The sequence below is a fragment of the Tachypleus tridentatus genome, chromosome 2 (genome assembly GCF_004210375.1).
Source record: "Tachypleus tridentatus isolate NWPU-2018 chromosome 2, ASM421037v1, whole genome shotgun sequence".
In the NCBI taxonomy this organism is placed as follows: domain Eukaryota; kingdom Metazoa; phylum Arthropoda; class Merostomata; order Xiphosura; family Limulidae; genus Tachypleus; species Tachypleus tridentatus.
In genome coordinates this window covers 50,756,690-50,764,235 of record NC_134826.1, presented here as the reverse complement: position 1 = coordinate 50,764,235, position 7,546 = coordinate 50,756,690, and positions in this window count along the sequence as shown.

The following is a 7,546-nucleotide window of genomic DNA, read 5'->3' as shown; positions in this document are numbered from 1 at the left end:
TGTTGCCTTCACTTTTTACTTTTGTCTCTAACTAGGTTACCTATGGACAATATTTGATTATGTTAGCTTTAATTCTTTCTGTTGTTTGTAACTAGGTTAGTTAAGGGCAATATTAGATCATGTTAGCTTTAATTCTTTCTGTTGTCTGTAACTAGGTTAGCTAAGGACAGTATTAGATCATGTTAGCTTTAATTCTTTCTGTTGTCTGTAACTAGGTTAGCTATGGACAATATTAGATTATTCTAGTTTCACTTTATTCTGTTGACTGTAACTAGGTTAGCTAAGGACAATATTAGATTATGTTGCATTCACTTTTTTTCTGTTGACTGTAACTAGGTTAGCTAAGGACAATATTAGATTATGTTGCATTCACTTTTTTTCTGTTTTCTGTAACTAGGTTACCTAAGGACAATATTAGATTATATTACCTTTATTTTTTTCTGTTGTCTGTAACTAGGTTAGCTGAGGACAATATTAGATTATGTTGCCTTCACGTCTTTCTGTTGTCTGTAACTAGGTTAGCTAAGGACAATATTAAATCATGTTACCTTTACTTCTTTCTGTTCTCTGTAGCGATGTGAGCTGAGGACTATGTTAGATAATGTTACCTTCACTTCTTTCTGTTATATGTAACTAGGTTAGCTATGGACAATATTAGATTATTTTACCTTCACTTTTTTCTGTTGTCTGTAACTAGGTTAGCTAAGGACAATATTAGATTTTGTTACCTTTACTTCTTTCTGTTGTCTGTAACTAGGTTAGCTGAGGACAATATTAGATTATGCTAGTTTCACTTCTTTCTGTTGACTGTAACTAGGTTAGCTAAGGACAATATTAGATTATGTTGTCTTCACTTTTTTCTGTTGTATGTAACTAGGTTACCTAAGGACAATATTAGATTATGTTAGCTTTAATTCTTTCTGTTGTTTGTAACTAGGTTACCTATGGACAATATCAGATTATGTTTCCTTCACCTTTTTTCTGTTGTCTGTAACTAGGTTAGTTAAGGGCAATATTAGATCATGCTACCTTTACTTATTGCTGTTGTCTGTAACTAGGTTAGCTAAGGACAATATTAGATTATGTTACCTTCACTTCTTTCTGTTGTCTGTAACTAGGTTAGCTATGGACATTATTAGATTATGCTAGTTTCACTTCTTTCTGTTGTCTGTAACTAAGTTACCTAAGGACAATATTATATTATGTTAGCTTTACTTCTTTCTGTTATATGTAAGTTGGTTAGCTATGGGCAATATTAGATAATTTTACCTTCACTTTTTTCTGTTGTGTGTAACTAGGTTATTTAAAACAATATTAGATTATGCTATTTTCACCTCTTTCTGTTTTCTGTAACTAGGTTAGCTGAAGACAATATTAGATCATGCTATTTTCACCTCTTTCTGTTTTCTGTAACTAGGTTACCTATGGACAATATTAGATTATGTTAGCTTTAATTCTTTCTGTTGTCTGTAACTAGGTTAGTTAAGGACAATATTAGATCATATTGCCTTCACTTTTTTCTTTTGTCTGTAACTAGGTTACCTATGGACAATATTAGATTATGTTAGCTTCAATTCTTTCTGTTGTCTGTAACTAAGTTTCCTATGGACAATATTAGATTATGTTAGCCTTAATTCTTTCTGTTGTCTGTAACTAGGTTAGCTGAGGACAATATTAGATTATGTTACCTTTTTTTCTTTCTGTTCTCTGCAGCGATGTTAGCTGAGGACAATGTTACATAATCGTAACATAACTCTCTTCTGTTTTTTTGTAACTAGGTTAGCTAAGGACAATATTAGATTATTTTGCTTTCACTTTTTTGTGTTGTCTGTAACTAGGTTAGCTAAGGACAATATTAGATTATGTTACCTTCACTTCTTTCTGTTGTCTGTAACTAGGTTAGCTATGGACAATATTAGATTATGCTAGTTTCACTTCTTTCTGTTGACTGTAACTAGGTTAGCTAAGGAGAATATTAGATTATGTTGCATTCACTTTTTTCTGTTGTCTCTAAATAGGTTAGCTAAGGACAATATTAGATAATGTTAGCTATACTTCTTTCTGTTATATATAACTAGGTTAGCTATGGACAATATTAGATAATTTAACCTTCACTTCTTTCTGTTGTCTGTAACTAGGTTAGCTGAGGACAATATTAGATTATGTTACCTTCACTTCTTTCTTTGTCTCTAAATAGGTTAGCTGAGGACAATATTAGATTATGTTAGCTTTAATTCTTTCTGTTGTTTGTAACTAGGTTAGCTGAGGGCAATATTGGATTATGTTACCTTTACTTCTTTCTGTTGTCTGTAACTAGATTAATTAAGGACAATATTGGATTATGTTACCTTTACTTCTTTCTGTTGTCTTTAACTAGGTTTGCTAAGGACAATATTAGATTATGTTACCTTCACTTCTTTCTGTTGTCTGTAACTAGGTTAGCTATGGACAATATTAGATAATTTACCTTCACTTTTTTTCTGTTGTCTGTAACTAGGTTAGCTGAGGACAATATTAGATTATGCTAGTTTCACTTTTTTCTGTTGTCTGTAACTAGGTTAGCTAAGGACAATATTAGATTATGTTGTCTTCACTTTTTTCTGTTGTCTGTAACTAGGTTACTTAAGGACAATATTAGATTATGTTAGCTTTAATTCTTTCTGTTGTTTGTAACTAGGTTAGTTAAGGACAATATTAGATCATGTTAGCTTTAATTCTTTCTGTTATATGTAACTAGGTTAGCTATGGGCAATATTAGATAATTTTACCTTCACTTTTTTCTGTTGTCTGTAACTAGGTTAGCTAAGGACAATATTAGATTATGTTATATTCACTTCTTTCTGTTGTCTGTAACTAGGTTAGGTAAGGACAATATTAGATTATGTTACCTTCACTTCTTTCTGTTGTCTGTAACTAGGTTACCTAAGGACAATATTAGATTATGTTGCCTTCACTTTTTTCTTTTGTCTCTAACTAGGTTACTTATGGACAATATTAGATTATGTTAGCTTTAATTCTTTCTGTTGTTTGTAACTAGGTTAGCTAAGGGCAATATTAGATCATGTTAGCTTTAATTCTTTCTGTTGTCTGTAACTAGGTTAGCTAAGGACAATATTAGATTATGTTACCTTTAATTCTTTCTGTTGTCTGTAACTAGGTTAGCTGAGGACAATATTAGATTATGCTAGTTTCACTTCTTTCTGTTGTCTGTAACTAGGTTAGCAAGGACAATATTAGATTATGTTGTTTTACTTTTTTCTGTTGTCTGTAACTAGGTTAGCTAAGGACAATATTAGATTATGTTAGCTTTAATTCTTTCTGTTATATGTAACTAGGTTAGCTATGGGCAATATTAGATAATTTTACCTTCACCTTTTTCTGTTGTCTGTAACTAGGTTAGCTAAGGACAATATTAGATTATGTTGCATTCACTTTTTTTTTTTCTGTAACTAGGTTACCTAAGGACAATATTAGATTATATTACCTTTATTTTTTCTGTTGTCTGTAACTACGTTAGCTGAGGACAATATTAGATTATGTTGCATTCACTTTTTTCTGTTTTCTGTAACTAGGTTACCTAAGGACAATATTAGATTATATTACCTTTATTTTTTCTGTTGTCTGTAACTACGTTAGCTGAGGACAATATTAGATTATGTTGCCTTCACGTCTTTCTGTTGTCTGTAACTAGGTTAGCTAAGGACAATATTAGATTATGTTACCTTTACTTCTTTCTGTTCTCTGCAGCGATGTGAGCTGAGGACTATGTTACATAATGTTACCTTCACTTCTTTCTGTTATATGTAAGTAGGTTAGCTATGGGCAATATTAGATAATTTTACCTTCACTTTTTTCTGTTGTCTGTAACTAGGTTAGCTAAGGACAACATTAAATTTTGTTACCTGTACTTCTTTCTGTTGTCTGTAACTAGGTTAGCTGAGGACAATATTAGATTATGCTAGTTTCACTTCTTTCTGTTGACTGTAACTAGGTCAGCAAAGGACAATATTAGATTATGTTGTCTTCACTTTTTTCTGTTGTATGTAACTAGGTTAGCTAAGGACAATATTAGATTATGTTGTCTTCACTTTTTTCTGTTGTCTGTAACTAGGTTACCTAAGGACAATATTAGATTATGTTAGCTTTAATTCTTTCTGTTGTTTGTAACTAGGTTAGTTAAGGGCAATATTAGATCATGTTAGCTTTAATTCTTTCTGTTATATGTAAGTAGGTTAGCTATGGGCAATATTAGATAATTTTACCTTCACCTTTTTCTGTTGTCTGTAATTAGGTTAACTAAGGACAATATTAGATTATGTTATTTTCACTTCTTTCTGTTGTCTGTAACTCGGTTAGGTAAGCACAATATTAAATAATGCTACCTTCACCTCTTTCTGTTGTTTGTAACAAGGTTACCTAAGGACGATATTAGATTATGTTGCCTTCACTTTTTTCTTTTGTCTCTAAGTAGGTTACCTATGGACAATATTTGATTATGTTAGCTTTAATTATTTCTGTTGTTTGTAACTAGGTTAGTTAAGGGCAATATTAGATCATGTTAGCTTTAATTCTTTCTGTTGTCTGTAACTAGGTTAGCTAAGGACAGTATTAGATCATGTTAGCTTTAATTCTTTCTGTTGTCTGTAACTAGGTTAGCTATGGACATTATTAGATTATTCTAGTTTCACTTTATTCTGTTGACTGTAACTAGTTTAGCTAAGGACAATATTAGATTATGTTGCATTCACTTTTTTCTGTTGACTGTAACTAGGTTAGCTAAGGACAATATTAGATTATGTTGCATTCACTTTTTTCTGTTTTCTGTAACTAGGTTACCTAAGGACAATATTAGATTATATTACCTTTATTTTTTCTGTTGTCTGTATCTATGTTAGCTGAGGACAATATTAGATTATGTTGCCTTCACGTCTTTCTGTTGTCTGTAACTAGGTTAGCTAAGGACAATATTAAATCATGTTACCTTTACTTCTTTCTGTTCTCTGCAGCGATGTGAGCTGAGGACTATGTTACATAATGGTACCTTAACTCTTTTCTGTTTTTTGTAACTAGGTTAGCTAAGGACAATATTAGATTATAATACCTTCACTTCTTTCTGTTGTCTGTAACTAGGTTAGCTAAGGACAATATTAGATTATGCTAGTTTCACTTTTTTCTGTTGTCTGTAACTAGGTTAGCTAAGGACAATATTATATTATGTTAGCTTTACTTCTTTCTGTTATATGTAAGTTGGTTAGCTATGGGCAATATTAGATAATTTTACCTTCACTTTTTTCTGTTGTGTGTAACTAGGCTATTTAAAACAATATTAGATTATGCTATTTTCACCTCTTTCTGTTTTCTGTAACTAGGTTAGCTGAAGACAATATTAGATCATGCTATTTTCACTTCTTTCTGTTTTCAGTAACTAATTTACCTATGGACTGTATTAGATTATGTTAGCTTTTAATTTTTTCTGTTGTCTGTAACTAGTGTAGTTAAGGGCAATATTAGGTCATGTTGCCTTCACTTTTTTCTTTTGTCTCTAACTAGGTTACCTATGGACAATATTTGATTATGTTAGCTTCAATTCTTTCTGTTGTCTGTAACTAAGTTTCCTATGGACAATATTTGATTATGTTAGCCTTAATTCTTTCTGTTGTCTGTAACTAGGTTAGCTGAGGACAGTATTAGATTATGTTACCTTTTTTCTTTCTGTTCTCTGCAGCGATGTTAGCTGAGGACAATGTTACATAATCGTAACATAACTCTCTTCTGTTTTTTGTAACTAGGTTAGCTAAGGACAATATTAGATTATTTTGCTTTCACTTTTTTGTGTTGTCTGTAACAAGGTTAGATAAGGACAATATTAGATTATGTTACCTTTACTTCTTTCTGTTGTGTGTCACAAGGTTAGCTATGGACATTATTAGCTTATGCTAGTTTCACTTCTTTCTGTTGACTGTAACTAGGTTAGCTAAGGGGAATATTAGATTATGTTGCATTCACTTTTTTCTGTTGTCTCTAAATAGGTTAGCTAAGGACAATATTAGATAATGTTAGCTATACTTCTTTCTGTTATATATAACTAGGTTAGCTATGGACAATATTAGATAATTTAACCTTCACTTCTTTCTGTTGTCTGTAACTAGGTTAGCTGAGGACAATATTAGATTATGTTACCTTCACTTCTTTCTTTGTCTCTAAATAGGTTAGCTGAGGACAATATTAGATTGTTAGCTTTAATTCTTTCTGTTGTTTGTAACTAGGTTAGCTGAGGGCAATATTGGATTATGTTACCTTTACTTCTTTCTGTTGTCTGTAACTAGGTTAGCTGAGGGCAATATTGGATTATGTTACCTTTACTTCTTTCTGTTGTCTGTAACTAGATTAATTAAGGACAATATTGGATTATGTTACCTTTACTTCTTTCTGTTGTCTTTAACTAGGTTTGCTAAGGACAATATTAGATTATGTTACCTTCACTTCTTTCTGTTATATGTAAGTAGGTTAGCTATGGACAATATTAGATAATTTTACCTTCACTTTTTTCTGTTGTCTGTAACTAGGTTAGCTAAGGACAATATTAGATGATGTTACCTTTACTTTTTTCTGTTATATGTAAGTAGGTTAGCTATGGACAATATTAGATAATTTTACCTTCACTTCTTTCTGTTGTCTGTAACTAGGTTAGCTGAGGACAATATTAGATTATGTTACCTTCACTTCTTTCTTTGTCTCTAAATAGGTTAGCTGAGGACAATATTAGATTATGTTAGCTTTAATTCTTTCTGTTGTTTGTAACTAGGTTAGCTGAGGACAATATTAGATTATGTTACCTTTACTTCTTTCTGTTGTCTGTAACTAGGTTAGCTAAGGACAATATTAGATTATGTTACCTTTACTTCTTTCTGTTGTCTGTAACTAGGTTAGCTAAGGACAATATTAGATTATGTTACCTTCACTTCTTTCTGTTGTCTGTAACTAGGTTAGCTGAGGACAATATTAGATAATTTTACCTTCACTTTTTTCTGTTGTCTGTAACTAGGTTAGCTGAGGACAATATTAGATTATGCTAGTTTCACTTCTTTCTGTTGTCTGTAACTAGGTTAGCTAAGGACAATATTAGATTATGTTGTCTTCACTTTTTTCTGTTGTCTGTAACTAGGTTAGCTAAGGACAATATTAGATTATGTTGTCTTCACTTTTTTCTGTTGTCTGTAACTAGGTTACTTAAGGACAATATTAGATTATGTTAGCTTTAATTCTTTCTGTTGTTTGTAACTAGGTTAGTTAAGGGCAATATTAGATCATGTTAGCTTTAATTCTTTCTGTTATATGTAAGTAGGTTAGCTATGGGCAATATTAGATAATTTTACCTTCACCTTTTTCTGTTGTCTGTAACTAGGTTAACTAAGGACAATATTAGATTATGTTATATTCACTTCTTTCTGTTGTCTGTAACTCGGTTAGGTAAGCACAATATTAAATAATGCTACCTTCACCTCTTTCTGTTGTCTGTAACAAGGTTAGCTAAGGACAATATTAG